General features: G+C 39.4%; 1 protein-coding gene and 1 non-coding gene across 4 annotated transcripts in view; one reads left to right on the top strand and one right to left on the bottom strand.

Annotated features, from left to right (window-relative positions):
- The window catches only part of ZBTB5 (zinc finger and BTB domain containing 5), a 30,711-nt gene extending 14,142 nt beyond the window's left edge, over positions 1–16,569 (bottom strand). Inside the window, exon 1 of one of the 3 annotated variants that reach the window (XM_004457261.2) lies at positions 16,332–16,569. The gene's annotated coding sequence lies outside the window, so the exon portion shown is untranslated. Of the gene's footprint in view, positions 1–14,937 lie in introns of all 3 variants that reach the window. The other 2 variants (XM_004457260.3, XM_058302092.1) reach the window with 2 other exon arrangements.
- LOC111763871 (U6 spliceosomal RNA) lies at positions 7,580–7,686 on the top strand. The gene has a single exon (XR_002796615.1). It is a non-coding gene; the product is annotated as a U6 spliceosomal RNA (small nuclear RNA).
- Positions 16,570–16,749: the final 180 nt, after the last annotated feature.

The raw sequence follows: 16,749 nt of genomic DNA on the forward strand, positions 1-16,749 counted from the left end.
TTCCTTTTTTTGTTGTTTTTTTTTTGTTAGCTCCTGGCATTCAAGAAACTGGCTATCAACACTAGCTGGATTCAAGCTTAAGGAACAGATGCCTCAGTGCCTCAATTCCATTGATAACATATTAAAATACCAAAAAGTCCAGGTTTAAAAAAAAGACTACAAAACATACAAAGAAATGGGAAGTGGTGGCCCTGCAAAGGAGAAAATTAAAGCATTAGAAATACAGAAGTCAACAGCAGAAGAAACAGCTGAAACAATTTAAAGTGGTTGCCTCTGAGGAGTGGGAATTTGGAGGAATAAAGGTTAGGACTGCTGTGTTTTAGCTGTAAGCCTTACAGAACTATTTGGATTTTAAAATAAAAATACGTAGGGAAGCAGATGTGGCTCAACCGATTGGGCTCCTGTCTACCATATGGGAAGTCCCAGGTTTGTTTCCCAGGGCCTCCTGGTGTAGGTAAGCTGGCCTGCATGGTGAGCTGGCACAACAAAAGAAACAAAGAAGAGAGACAATGAGACACAACAAACCAGAGGACTGAGGAGGCTCAAGTGACTGAGTGCCTGCCTCCCATATCGGAGGTCCCAGGATCGGTTCCCAGTACCTCCTAAAGAGAAGATGAGAAGACAAGCAGACACAGAGCACACAGCAAATGGACAGAGTGAGCAGGCAGTGAATGCAAACAACAAGGGGGGTGGGGACTAAACAGATAAAATAAATCTTAAAAAAAAAAAAAGGACATATTAACTTTTAGAAAATAAAATTTAAAAACCATGGTACACCTTTGATATTCTAAATGAGATCACTGCAAATCTCCAAATTCACAAATACTATTATGATACTTCACAAAAATTACTGCAAGCTGAAGATAACAAGGCCATAGGGATACAAAGGTGCCAAGTGGGTCACCAGACTCAATCACTCTGATGTCCCGGCCTTACAGAATAGGCCAAAGTTGTGACTCAGCAGATGGCAAATGACCACAAAACATGCACCATTAGGGTCCCTGGGAAATAACTGAAATAGAAAACTCTAAATCCACAAAAATTAAGGGTCTACGGTGGCAAGTGAGAGTATTATACCACAGGCTTTTGCTATACTGTAGTACTAGTGAAACCTAGGCTAGCTTATATATTAAGGCATTTGTACTGTACATTATGAAAAAAATTCTATATAACTCTTACTCACCTGTCAGGAGGCACATAGAACTACATATTTAACATTAACCAGAGTTAGCACCACCAAAAATGTTTAATTATGCACTTCCTCATCTTTACTCATATCCGTCATCATCTGTACATTCACATCCCTGACACGCCCCACCCCCATCCTTATTACCAGAAGATTACCAGACCCCAGGTACCAGGCATATTTTAAGAGTAAGGCAAAAACTAATTTTTCCAAACCTTCCTTAGGAATATCACCCTGATAATTAACTTTCTTTGTTTCAACAAAGAATAAAATCTGTGAGAAAAACCCATATTGGGGATGGGTTTGAGACTGAACATCTCCAGTCTCCTGCCAGTGAATAAACCCTCTTTTCCTTCCCAGCCTGGTTCCGTGTGTCTGTCTATTCTGCCATGCTCAGCAAACGAACTCAGCCAATGACCACCCCAGCCCATCTTCAGTACCTGAAAAAATAATGATCTGAATGGCAAAAGGCCTCAAAGAAGTGGCCATATGTTCACCATATTCTTTTACCTCATGTTTTTTCTACCTTTGATGAGTGTCCAACAACAAAGTATTTAAAAGGCTGTCTGGTCTCAGCTTTTTTTGGGGAGGGAGGCATCAGAGATTGAACCCAGGCCCTCATACATGGGAAGCAGGAGTTCAACCATTGAGCTGAATCCACTCCCCAATGAGAGGTGTTTTTTTATCTGTCAACTGGGCATTGAACCTAGGACTTGTACCTGGAAAGCAGGTGCTCAACCATTTGAGCTTCATCTGCTCCCCTGCTCTCAGCAATCTTGTGTGAGAGTTCAGATCTCCAAGGAGGCAGCTGCTTTACCAAGATTCCCTTCTGGGAGAAAAGAAGGGCCAAGAGTGGCAGCAGAGGCACAACTATGCCTTACCCCAACTCACTCAGGGACCATAGAATTCAAGGTTTTGGAAAGATTAAACTAAACGCCAAAAAAAAAAAAAAAAAAAAAAAGAATGAAAAGAAAAAGTAATGCAATTTCTGTAGCCCCTGTTTAGAAAGTGAACTCATATACTAATAGGTGCCAAGTCTCAAGGAGGTGATTTTTTAACTGTCTTCTCGGTTAAAAATTGCTTGCAATTATCAGTTTAGGGACATAACATACTAACTTTTATTTAGTGCCCATTTTCTTTCATCTCTGTATCATTTAATCATCCAATTGATGATCATGTGAATTCACAACGGAAATCAAACTCATTTTGGTGACTGGTACATCTTAGCCAGAAAACTGGCCAATTACTCAACTGTCCCTCTTTTCAATATCAAAAGTACCACCTTGATTGAATACAATAGGATTCACTCAAGCTGATTTAAGGAGAAAGGTATTTGTGATTAAAGGATATTAGAACGCTCTTAATATCTCCAGGAGGGGGGGAGAGCTACATCTGGATGTCTCAAAGTCATAAATAACAACCAACCACACTATGAGACTGTTCTAGAGAAATTACTGCCACTGCCACCTCTACTACCCTGTTTTCCATGGGCTAGGCTCTAGATTAGCGATGCAGAAGAAACACGTATCTCTGGCATCTTCTAGACCAGCAATGTCCAACAGCAATAATGGGAATATTCTGTACCTATACTGTCTACCAGTGCAACTGAGGGACTGAATATTTAATTTAATTTTAGTTAACTTAAATAAAGACATGTGGCTAGTGGCTATTGTATTGGACAGAGCAGTTCTAAATGCTCAATGTCTTATTGCTCACATCTGCATCTCACCTTTACTAAAGTACATATGACTGTGGGCACCCAGTTTTAATATCTGTACTATAACTGTAAGGGACTCTGGATTCTACCTTGAGAAAGTGGAACTATTTATAGGCTACCCAAATGTAAGAGAAGGGGGGGTTTCCAAAGATTTTAGGCAACTTTAAATGACAAATGTCCACCACAGCACCCCTGATGACAATTAGGGCCCTTCTACATGTAAAGTGTGGGGTAGCTTTGGAAATACATAGCTGTACTAGGTAAGAGGTGATCATCCTGGAACTGAAAGATCAAAAACAACAGAAGGGAATAAAAATTGGTGTTACACTGTACAGATATGCAGGCAGTTCAGACATCCTCAAGTAGCACTTATTGAGCTCTGACTACTCAGCTAAGTGTTAAGGAATTAGGGTAAAATGTTAAAAATCCAAGTAAATTAAAACTGCAAAAATTTAAAAATATATTATTATGAAAACAGTTTTGACTTCATAGATCCCTTTAAAAGATCTTAGAAACCCATGGGGTCCCTGGATCACACATTGAGAATTGCTGATCTGATAAAAATTAAAATTATATATATCTATACTTGATATAGATGTGGAGTGGACACAACCATTCTAAGGTCCACAGGATGGAGGAATAGAGTATGGATTAGAGTGGCCTTACTGATATTCTATTCGTGAACTATTGTGAGTAGTAGTAATCGAAGAAAATGTGGCACTGGTGTGGAGAAAGTGGCCATGGTGGCTGTTGGGGGTAGGGAGTGGGAGGAAGAGATTAGATGTGGGGGGCATTTTCGGGGGTTGGAGTTGTCCTGGGTGGTGCTACACGGACAGTTACCGGACATTGTATGTCCTCCCATGGCCTATTGAGTGGACTGTGGGAGAGTTTGGGCTATGGTGTGGACCACTGACCATGAGGTGCAGTGGTGCTCAGAGATGTATTCACCAAGTGCAATGAATATCTCATGATGATGGAGGAGGTTGTTGTTATGGGGGGAGGAGTGGGGTGAGGGGCGTGGGGGGTATATGGGGATCACATATTTTTTGAATGTAACATTAAAAACAAATACAGATAAAAATAGAAAAAAATTAAAGGTTAGTTTGTTGAATGATAAAAAAAAAATATATTGGGAAGATGGAAGAATGGGGACTATGCCTGAAATGCACAGAACCAAAATTGTCAGAAATTGACACATTCATAAAGAACAAAATTCTTCTAGCTAAGGGGAAGTCAACAGATAATGCCTAAACTGAAGAATAAAAGTAGTTCCAAGCTTGTCATTTAATATATGTATGTAAACACCAGAAGAATTAGCTAAGAATTGAAAGTGGTAGTCTTGGAGAAGGGAAAATGGGGAGCAGGTAGGCTAGGGCCTGATGTCTGTCTTAATAAATCTTGTGGAGCGATTTGATTCTTTAAATTATAAGCATTTAGCAAACTATATATACCTTCGGTAACTTATTTATTTATTTAAAAAGATAGCCTGAATAGACCCTCCCCGCTACCACACAAATTTGAAACATTTGCCAAAGAATTACCCCCCACAAAAGGCATCAGTACCAAACAGTTTTATAAGAAATATCTTTTAAATATTATGGAAAAGATAATTTCTATATTTAAACAATTCCAGTGTAGAAAACTTCCTATGATACAATAATGAAATCAACAGTTATTGTATCACATCCCAGGCAATGTATGTAAACACAGTAAATACTGACCAATCTTTCTGAATGGATCAGTAAGAAAGATTCCTATGTAGTGAAGGACACTCTACTGCTCATATTGCACAGATTTTTTTAAAAAAAGATTTTCATTTATTTATTTCTCTCCTCCCCTCCTTGTTTCCACTGTCTGCTCTGTCTGCTTGTCTTTTTAGGAAGCACCAGAAACCGAACGTGGGACCTCCCACAGGCACCTAATCACTTCAGCCACCTCCGCTCCCTGCTTGTTGTGTCTCATTCTGTTTCCTTGCTGTGTCATCTTGTGGTGTCATCTTGTTGCATCAGCTTGTCACATCAGCTCACTGTCTTGATCATCTTATTCAGGAAACACCAGAAATTGAACCCAAGACCGACCGAGTGGTAGGCAGGTGCCCAACTCCTTAAGCTACATCATCTTCCCTGCACTGATTAACTTTTTGTTTTTTTAAAGATTTTTTATTTATTTCTCTCCCTGCCCCTCCCCCCCCAGTTGTCTGCTCTCTGTGTCCATTCGCTGTGTGTTCTTCTGTGTCTGCTTGTATTCTTGTCAGCAGCACCTGGAATCTGTGTCTCATTTTGTTGCGTTATCTTGCTGCATCAGCTTTCCGTGTGTGTGGCGCCATTCCTGGGCAGGCTGCACTTTTTTCGCACTGGGCAGCTCTCTTTATGGGACATACTCCTTGTGTGTGGGGCTTCCCTATGGGGGGGACACCCCTGCATGGCATAGCACTCCTTGTGTGCATCAGCACTGCAGGTTGGTTAGCTCATCACATGGGTCAGGAGGCCCTGGGTTTGAACCTTGGACCTCCCACATGGTAGGGCCAGTTGGGCCAAATCTGTTTCCCTGATTAACTTTTAAGAGAAGCTATTTAAAATTCAGTAACTGGGGAGCAGGTGTAGCTTAGGGGTTGAGCACCTGCTTTCCATGTACGAGGTCCTGGGTTTAACCCCTGGCACCTCCTCAAAAAAAAAAAAATTCTAGTAACACATGTGTCATTCAATTAAGGTAAAAATGAAGCCATGAGTTAAACCAAAGGTGAAATGCAGTTGACACCCTAGTATTTTCAATACGTTTTGGCCATCCCAAAGTGCCAAAAGTCATTATTCCAAGCATAAGTTAGAAAGAGTGCAATACTATGATGTGTAAAAGTGAATACAGACTTGCCATGGGACCCAGCAATATCACTGCTAGATATACATACCCAGAACAACTGAGAGCAGTGACATGAACAGACGTCTGCACACTGATGTTCATAGCAGCATTATTCACAATGCCAAAAGTTGGAAATAAGCTGGGTGTTGTTCAGTTGATGAATGGATAAACAAATTGTGGCGTATACACACAATGGAATATTATTCAGTGGTAAGAAGAAATGAAGTCGTGAAACATATGACAACATGGATGAATCTGGAGGACATTATATTGAGTGAAGCAAGCCAGACACAAAAGGAAAAATACTGTTTGACTGCCCTATTATGAACTAAGTATCTTACATGAAATATGAATATAGGTAGAATTGTATTTTTAAAACCATTTTTCCTTGAAGCTGAACAAATGTAAGTTAGTACTACACAATGTTAGTATCAGACCAAAAAAACCCCACATTATACTAAGTGAAGGAGATCAGATACAGAGTACTACATATGATTCCATTTATACAAAATGTAAATATAAATGAATTCATAAAGATGAAAGAATAGTTATATAGCTCTGAGGAAGGAATGCTAAAGGGTTTGGAGTCCTTTTTGGGGTAATGAAATTGTTCTTGAATTTTTAGGATGACAAATGTACAACATTGTGATTATACTAAAAGCCACTGATTATATACTTTGGATAGAATAGCGAGAAACAGCAGCTATGTACAGTAGGGGAAACAGAGAGATTGAGAAGTGAAGAATTTTCTTGTTAGTTTGTGTTTTTTATTAATACTGAAATAATGAAAATGCTCTAATAATGACTGAAGTGATGAATGTACAACTATGTGATTATAGCAAATACCATTGATTGTACACCTTGGAGTAATTGTATGTTTTATTAATATGTATCAATAAAATTGATTAAAAAATGTTTCTCTCTGCTCTGATTGAAGGAACTTATGAATCAAAATCGTAGGTATGCAAAAAAACTGTCTAAGCTGTAAAAGAGCTTATGCTGAGAATATAAGAATTTACTATAAGCTGCCTTCAAACAAGGAAAAAAGCTTTGGTTTCTTTAAAAGACTACAAAATGTGACACAATATGGACTATATAGCTGGATAAGATGTGACAAGCAATCTATCAATTTGTAACCGTGTCTGGTCCAAACCAAGTATATTGTACAACATTTATATCTGTGGGAACGATTTTTAGTAATTCACAAACTATAAGAAAATACATTCATACTATTGCTCATTCCATTAACATGAATCATAAAGAGTTGACTGTTTTCTCAATAGATTCACTTTTCTAATAATGCTTTATTTAGCCGAATAAAAAAGTTCATTTGTGTTCTAGGATAACAAGCTAGTTAATGTCAGTGCATTTTAAACTATTTCATTTATAAATAACATACCCATAAGCTTTTCAATAACACACTTAGTTCATAAAGAAAAGTCTCAGAATACTCAAAAAATAAGATCAAAGCCTATGAAAGCCTGCCTCATAGGAAAGCCTGCCTCATAGGAAAGTCCCTCAAGCCCTCACAGTCTTTTGTTTTAAACAAAGTTTGAGTAAATTTTTCTAGTTTCCTGACTGAAAATGAGCAACAGCAACTCTGTATGAGGGTAAGGGGCTGCTGCTTAACTGAGGCACACTGATAGCTGCAAAAAGAGACAGCTGACCCACTAAGGGAGAAAAGCAAGGGAAATACAAGGGCCAAAGAACTCCATTTGGTGGAGGTGCCATCTAGCCCTAGAGTTCTCAAGAGACCATGAAGGTGCCTGTGTATCTGGTATACAAATTCATTTATCTAGTATTTTGATAAAGCTTACTTTGTGCTCACTTCGGCAGCGCATATACTAAAATTGGAACAATACAGAAAAGATTAGCATGGCCCCTGTGCAAGAATGACATGCAAATTTGTGAAAATGCTTACTTTGTTCAAGGTTAAGTATAACGGAGCACAGGTTTGTACGGCATAATCCTTAGTCCTAACTGCTGCAGGTGCTTAGTGGAAATACTAGTTACTCAAATTACCATATTATAAAATAGAAAGCATTAAGTGACACATAAAAGGTGGTTCAGAGAAGGCAAAGGTTATTCTCAGCTTCATGGTGACATTGGCAGAAGAGCTAGGTCTTAGTTTGGATTTGACACACTGAGATGTAGAAGTACATTGTAGGTAGAGACAAAGGTAGGAGAAGCAATGTACCCATTTTGGGTGTAAAACAGGTAAGGCTGGAAAGGTAGATATCGAATAATAAGTGTTCATAACTGATATTTCTAATGATTACCGCAAGTCACCAGAAAGGGTAACCACAGGCACATAATTGTGAATTAAACATTATCATTTTTCATATAACTTTTGTAAAAAATTTTTTTATTATTTTTTTAAGTAGAGTATCAATCAGGGTTCTTGGTTGCAAGCAACAGAAACTGATTTTAGCTAACTTAAGCATAAAAATAATTTACAGAAAGTTTACTGGTAAGGCTGGATATGTGAGCTTCAATCAAGCAGGTAGGCAGGCGGCAGGAACAACCTAGCCAGAATGCTCTTTCTAAGGTCTGTGCCGGACACATACTCTGTAAGAATGCTGACTTCACTGGGAAACTAGTCTCCTCTGGTCTCCCCATCCCTGCATTAGTTATATGTCTTTTTTAATACAATGTGTGATGAAATGGGAAGCACACCTGAAGTAATTCTGCTGTTTACTGAAAAACAATGTTGCTTCAAGGAAAAGCAGTTGTGCAATCAAGTTGTAAGCTGAACTAATTGTTTTTCTCATGGAACAGCATTTTAAAAAAAGATTTATTTATCTATTTACACACACACACACCCCATTGTTTGCAGTCACTGTCTGCTCTTCTCTGGGTCTGCTTGTCTTCTCTTTAGGAGGCATGGGAAGCAGAACCCCAGACCTCCCATGTGGCAGACGAAGCCCGATCACTTAAGCCACATCTGCTTCCCTGGAACATCATTTTAACTTCAAAGAGCTACTAACAAATTATGGTTATTCAAACTTCAGTATTTGGCAGACATTCTCTTCAAAGTGAATGAGTGAGTCCATCATTACAAGTAAATTTACAGTATTTGTTGCCAATGATAAAATTTGAGCTTTCAAATAAAAATGAGAATTTTGGAAAATTTGTATCTGTTGCCATGAGCCTGACAGATTGCCAATACATAAAGACTTCTGATGAGATCACTGATGATATTAATGAAATATTTTAGACTATTGTATAAGAAATGTGTCAATCTTCGGAAGGTCTGCATGATTCAGCCAATCAATATTTTCCAAATGACCCATGTTGTAAGCATGATGTTACAAAATAAGGTATGGATAAAAAATTCATTTAAAGTGCATGGTGAAACAATGTGTTTTAATGTAACAGAATGTGAAAACAAGTTTTTTCCCTTTTTTTTGTCTTTATTTTTTTAATATTACATTCAAAAAATATTAGGTCCTCATATACCCCCCACCCCCTTCACCCCACTCCTCCCCCCATAGCAACAATCTCCTCCATCATCATGAGACATTCACTGCATTTGGTGAATACATCTCTGAGTAGAATGTAAAAAATTAATTAAAATGGTTTTGCATTCTACACTACAGCTAACCACTTCAGGAAATACAACTTGTCAGGTTTTGGTGTAGTATCAGAACAGAATATGCACAATTACCTGAAAAAGCTACTAAAGCATTCCTTCCTTTTTCAACTACCTATTTGGTGAGGTGGAATTTTCTTCATATACTTTAATCAAAACAGCATAATGCAACAAACTTAATGGAGGAGCAGGTATGGGAATCCAGCTGTCTTCTATTAAACTACACATTAAAGAGATTTGCAAAAATGTAAATAACACTCTGAGCATTCGTAGCACCTAGATCTTGGTTTCAAATACCATTCTCCAATAAAAGGAATCAGCACTTCTTAGAGAAACAGCTGATTCTAGAACTTGGGCAGGGAATATAAAAGATGAGACTAGAGCACCTTATATTGCCAGAAAGTAAGGAAGTACTAAAAAAATACTTTTAAAAACTCTATAATAATGAGAGTATGTCAAAGGGGCACAGAGGCCAATTAAAAGAGCCTCCAGGGGAAGCGGATTTGGCCCAACGTATAGGGTATCTATCTACCTACCACATGGGTGGTCCAAGGTTCAAACCCAGGGACTCCTGGTCCGTGTGATGAGCTGGCCCACGCGCAGTGGTGATGCGCACAAAGAGTGCCATGCCATGAAGGAGTGTCCCTCATGTAGGGAAGCCCACGTGCAAGAAGTACACCCTGTAGAGAGAGCTGCCCAGTGTGCAAAAAGTGCAGCCTGCCCAGGGTGGCGCCGTACACAGGGAGAGCTGACACAGAAAAACACACAGCCAATGGACACAGACTGCAGACAACTGGGGGGGAGGGGGGATAAATAAATAAATAAATACAAAGCGCCTCCAATGGCCAAAGGTGGAAAAATGTGAGCAAGAAAAATTTAAAAAGTAGTACTGGATTATAACTAAAGTATAAAATAACCATGAGTCCATACTGACATAAATAAATGATTAAATAAGTGAGGAAAAAGAGACAAATCTCCTCTGCTAAAGAACTCCAAATTATTTATGTAGATACTCTGCCCTCAAAGAGGTAGAGGATAACTCCCTACTTCTTAAGTATGAGCTTTGTATAACTTCCTTTGAAAGAGTACAGTATGGAAAGGAGGGGGGAAAGAGTTAACTTTATAACGGAAAAACCCAACAAGCATGACCTCAACCAGGTATTCGAGGTCATATTTTAAGCCATATTGATAGTATGCAACCTTGACATGATAACTGAGGATGGCACTTAACCTCTGTGGTCTTCCCCCCAAAGACCCATAACCCAAGTCAAATCATGACAAAAATATAAGACAAATTCCAGTTGAGAAACACTCTATAAAATACCTGACAGACCTCCTCAAAACTATCAAAGTCATAGTCAACAAGAGCCTAAGGAGACATGATGGCTAAATGTAACATGGTATCCTGGATGGAATCTTGGAGCAGAAAAAGATCATTAGGTAACAAACAAAGGAAATCCCAATAAAGTAAGGACTTTAGTTAATAATAATTTATCAATATTGGTTCATTAATTGTAACATATACTACACTCATGTAAAGTGTTATTAATAGGGGAAACTGGGCCTGGGTATATGAGAATTCTGTACTATCATCACAATTTTTCTGTAAATCTAAAACTCTACTAAAAATAAAGTTTATTTAAAAAAACACAATGTCACTTTTCACTAATTTTTTTATTTTGGCAAATATTTTTCACAAAAATATGTTATTTATGTTAATTGATCATTTTAACAAATAATATTCTTAAAATTTTCTTATTTTAATTTCTAATATGATAAATACCAATTGCTATAACCCACAGAAAAGCTCTTTGGAGTTATCAAAAATTTTTGCATGTAATAGAGTCCTGAGACCAAAAAGTTTGAGAATCACTAAAGTAGATAAGCTTCTGATAGCTGGAAAATCCATGTACATGGAATCTCGGTCTTCAAAGTATAGGACAAATGAAACTTTAGTTTAAAAGCAACTTGGTGCTACTCAAGTATGTGAAATTAATTGTCAGCATTTTCTCAGTGATGTTACAGAGAGTTGTTACCTTCCCAGGATCACTCAAGAAATATCCCTTTAACCTGTTACTATGGCAGTGAACTGCCAAAGTAACACTGCACCACTCTTATGCATGACTGTCAAGCAGTGACTGGCATGCCCTTATCTAGGGCCAACATCACAAAACCAGTACGAGTGAAGGAAAAAGGATACAAACTGAGGTCCAAATACAAAACTTCACTTTACTGTATGGGAACAGCCCCCAAAAAGACATGGCACAGGTAACTGATGACAGTACACTCAGAGGAGAGAGAATATGTAATTATGAGTGAGTTAAGACTAGACATAAAGATGAAGGGAGTAAGGGGATAGAGATGAAAAACAGGGTCAGTGGCTGAGACTGACAGAGTGAGAAAACAGGTGTTTAAAATGGCAGCTAAGGAAATGAAAATTAGAACAAGGACTCTGGAAAAGGTAGTAGGAAAGAGTTCTTTTACCCTTAACTCAATTCCTCCCCTGTTGCAAATATCACATGCCAACAACCCTGACCACACAGCCAAGTCTTCCCCACTGCCAGAAGACCCGGTTTAGGTCAGAAGGATGCAATATGAGTTTTGCCTTCTCCTCTCTTTGCCATTGGCTACTGACTCCATTCTCCATTAGCCGGTACAGAACAAGAATCAGGGCTCAGAGTTTAGGGGATAAGGGTAGGGTGACAACAGATATTCCTGGCAGCAGAGTCACCATGATATAAGAAAATCTTGGGCCATCCAACACTGTCAGGGTGGTGGTTCATCAGCGCAGTGCATGACAGAGTCAGAACTGTACAACACTACAAATAGACTTCAAAATAATTTAAGACAAATTTCACTTGCAATGTAACTGGTCTACAAATTTCCTGATCTTCGGTATTACATTTGTACCCTCTTAGGTAATGGAGACACTATTATTAGTGGTGCCTTTCCAGTAGTGAAAATGAAAAATGTTCAAAATACACTTCTAATACCTAGTTTACTTTCAAAGCTGTATATCCCTTTACTTTTACCAAGTCAATAGTGCACTCTGACTGAAACTGTGCTTGCTGAAAGGTTTTGACCTTTTATTCAAAATAAAGACACAATGTATGTTTCTAAAAGTGTTTAGATTTTTGTAGCATTTTTGGGTTCCTCTTTCAACTTAACCCCAAAACAGTGGGTTTTCTTCTCCCTGTCCTCCTCCTTTATTCCTTCTGCAGTAGTACCTAAAGCCAAAGGACTAAAAAAATAGAAAGACTTGCATTTCTAGAGGAAGAAGGCTGGGTAGATTTTAAATTACCACAAGAGGCTCAGGTTTTTTAACAGGAAAGTTCCCGAGCCCAGCCGGTCGTTAATAAATTTTCCTTCCCTAATTAATTAATTAATTACAAGATGTTAACAATACCATGTTCAGAAAAAAAAGGGAGGCAGGGAGCAATTTAATTATTTTTAAACTTAAGAAGTAGGACATAAAGCATTTGTTAAACCTATATTATCAAGTACACAAAGTAACAAGACTACTAAGTACACATTTCCAAAAAGCAGACCCACCACTCAATCATTTAAAGTTTGTAAAGCAAACAAAAATCTTTGTTCCTTTCCATTTATATATTAAAAAAATCACTTCCAATAGGCTTCCTTCAATAGAAAACTTTTTTACAAGTACAAAGGTAAATTTGGAAAATGCAGTGAATTCTGAATTAACTGGAGAAAAAAGTCTTTTTAAATGTCTCAAGTTCCATAAATCTAAGATTTATAATATGCAACATTACCTCATGTAACACTAGGAAAGAAAAAAGCTGCCAATTAAGCTATAATATATGCATACTTATATTCTGTCTTCAAGGAGATTAAAATGATAAAAAAAGTGTCAGAATTAAGGAACTATAGGAACCTTAAACATATCATTTAAAAATGTTAGAAAATAAGAAAATTAACTACAGATAAAATCTTATATACAAAAAAACTGTACCTACCATACAATTATGTCAGTACTCCAGCTTCGATAAATCAAAGCTTTTTAGCAAATATATAATAAAATGAAAGGTACCTCCAAAATTTAGATACTGAGATTAAAGCCACTAATTAGTGATGAAAGTGGTGAAAACAACTGTAAAGAGCAAGAGGCCATTCAGAAACAGCTTATCTTAGCATATGAGATGTTTACTTCATACTTAAATGAAAGATGCAGTGTTGAGTAACATTCCATCCCACCTGCTATACTAATAAAACTTTGCTCTACTAGACTTCTGTATTTGAGAAATACTAAGTACAGTAAAGGTAAAATCATATGGTTACAATAAATTTACAGGTTTAAATGTAATGGTAGAGGGAAGCAGATGTGGCTCAAGCTGTTGGGCACACCCACCTACCACATGGGAGATCCCAGGTTAGGTTCCTGGTGCCTCCTAAAGATGATGAGACACAGTGGAAGTGGACAGTAAATGCAAACAACAGGCAGGGGAAGAAATCTTTTTTTTTTTTTTTAAGTAGTAGTTGAATGCTAACATGGAATCAGTATTTTCAGATTTTTCTCTCCCTTTATAAAGAGGATACGAGGCAGATTCAAGAGTTAGTGTCAGAGTGGACATCATCCCTAATCCCTCAAGACTGAGGAACGAACAAACATAAGGTGGGGAGTGTAACCACCGACCAAAGTAGATTTACTGCTATTATCATTATGCTGTATTAACAGAAGAACTTGTAAATTGATATAAAGATGGCGGTTGCAAGAGGTTCAGAAAGGAGGGGGAGGGATGAATGGGTGGAACACAGCACACGGGGCATATTTAAAGCAGTGAGATTCTTCTGTATGATATGTAATGACAGGCACATGACATTATGCCTTTATCAAGGCCTATGGAACTGTATAGCACAAAGTGTAAACCATAATGTAAACTACAGATTTGGGTTAGTAGTAATGCTTCAACAATGGTTCATCAATTGTAACAAATGTGCCACACCAATCTATTAACAACAGGAGAAACTATGGGGGAGGGGGAGGGGAATATATGAAAATTCCTTTTACTTTCGGTATAATTCTTCTGTAAGTGTAAATCTAAAACTTCTCTAAAAATAGTTTATTACCAAAAAAAAAAAAGTCTATGTCAGTTTTACAGTAAGCCTTCTTATATCTCACTGAACACAAGGTATTTTTATGTCTTTTCCACACTGAAGAATTGTAATTCGATAAAATGCATGCTAAGTTCTTTTAAACACTGAAAAACATCTACATGCATTTTTGGTAGTCAAGGGATTTTGTTTTTTTTTTTTACTTCAACTTGCGACAACCTTCTGACAAAGTCTCTTTAGAAAGCACTGACTCCTAAATTTAGGAAATTATAGAATGCTTTTCTTCCAAATTTTTTTTACTTCGAGACGTTTGCTAGAGACATCTCAAGCAGAATCCAGCTTGCCAGCATCTCCAGCTAAGTGTACTTTTATATTTTGTTTGACACAACGTCTAGGAGAAAAAAAGACAAATGTCCAGAAAACAGGTTTACTTCAGAACTCTTCAAAAAGTCCTGGCTCATTTATTCAGCAAAACCCAAGGACTCAGAACAGACCCCATCCAGTTATTCTTACCTGGCAGTTCACCAAGTTGGCTGTGGTGGCCAGGCTAGTCCTCCAAATCTTTTGCTGAGATTTCCAGAAGATGTTAAAGCAAAAGTGGGAGGACTTCTCTTCGTTGAGAGGCTTTTCCCTAAAATTCTTCTCATTCTCTTCTATCTATCTGGTCTCTTCTCTTGCCACTCCCTTGGCTTGGTATCAACTAAGATTTCACCACAGAAATCACAAGACTTTGGCAAATGAAAAATAAGTTCTCCAGAAAAGGATGAGGAACCCAGCTCATCCTTTTTTTTTTTTATCATCTAAGGAACAACACATCAGTGATGACTAAAGCAGAGCATTCTCTTTAACCTCTAAAGAAAACGTACCTAACATCTACTTACTATCACCTGAAAAGTATATTAACACGATTTGAAAATAGTTTTGTTTCAATTCTAGCACGTGAAAAGTTTCTGATTTCTATTTATCCAAATTAACCAGAACCTGAAATTCACCTGAGCATACTACTTAATCAAGCCTTCACTGTGCCTTTCCCTAAAAATTAATCTCCAAATTAAATGAGTTAAGATTTGTCTTCTAGTCAGAAGTTAAGCTTCTTTAGGTTCCTTCCACTATGTCAGAATACAGACTGACTTAATAAATGACCTTTTTATTGAAGAAAAAACCAAAACCTTCAACTCCCTTCATTCATTGCCTTATACTAGTATATACGTACAAGTCCTGCCTGTCCTCCAAACTACAGAAGGTGGGACTGCTGTGTCTTACCACGACATCTCCCACAGCTATCAGCGCGAAGCTCGGAAACAGTGGGCGCTCAATAAATGCTTACTAAACACATCAGTCCTCTCCTAAGCTGAGGCATTCCAAAATACTGGCACGTCCCTCCAGGGCCTGCCAGCCGCTCGTTCCCGATACCAGACCGCCTGTGGCCTCCCTCTAGTGACATGGAACTTCGCCGCTCCAGAAGTTAATTCCTGGGTCGGGGACAAGGGAGACACCCAACCCCCACCTATAGGGCGACAGGTCCTCTCTTCATCCCGCCAAGCGGTTGGTCCGAAGGCCTTTTCCATTCCACCTCAGTAACCTACCTCGCCAGTCCAGAGATCCGCGGGGGGACGAGTCCCCCGCTCAACCCCCAGGACAGACAGCCTGGCGTCGGGACACGGGGCACGCCTGCGCAGAAGAATCCCACTCCCACCCGCCTGGCCCCTCGGCTCAGAAGGGTAACAATGCCCCCTCAGAAAGACAAGCAGGGAGAGCGCGGGGCATGGGTCGCGTCTGCGCGCTCCTCGACGACTTAGCGCTCCTCGGCTCGCGCCGCTAGCCCGGCGATCCTGGTGCTCAACGGTCTCCACGGGACTGCGCCCGGGAGCGCGCCACCACCGTTCGGGCTGACAGGGTCGCCTCACCTGAGCCGGGCTCCGCCCCCCTTCTCCTCCGCTGGAGGAGGCGGTGACCCCCCTCGGATCCGACCCGGCAGTGTCGATGTAGGTGGAAACGTCCAGGCTGGCGTCCAGGAGATGGGATTTCCTCCCCCTTCCTCCCACCCCCCGCCCACCCCACTTCTCGCCCCCCAGCTCCTTCACTCTGTTTCGCCACCGCACTCTGAGAACGCCGCGGCCAAAGCCGACAGTAATCGGAAGTGACGCATGGCAAGATAGTCTACACCGTTCTATTCCTCCGCCCCTCCGGCCGCGTTGCAACCAATCAGCAAAGCGGAGGGCGGGGCCGGGGCAGCCGTGCAGCCAGTCTGCTCGCGGAACCGGGCGGAATTTTCTCCGCCGGCCGGTAAACTGACCAATCCACGGTCCCAAGAGCCTCGCTGTG

The sequence above is a fragment of the Dasypus novemcinctus genome, chromosome 8 (genome assembly GCF_030445035.2).
Source record: "Dasypus novemcinctus isolate mDasNov1 chromosome 8, mDasNov1.1.hap2, whole genome shotgun sequence".
Classification (NCBI taxonomy): domain Eukaryota; kingdom Metazoa; phylum Chordata; class Mammalia; order Cingulata; family Dasypodidae; genus Dasypus; species Dasypus novemcinctus.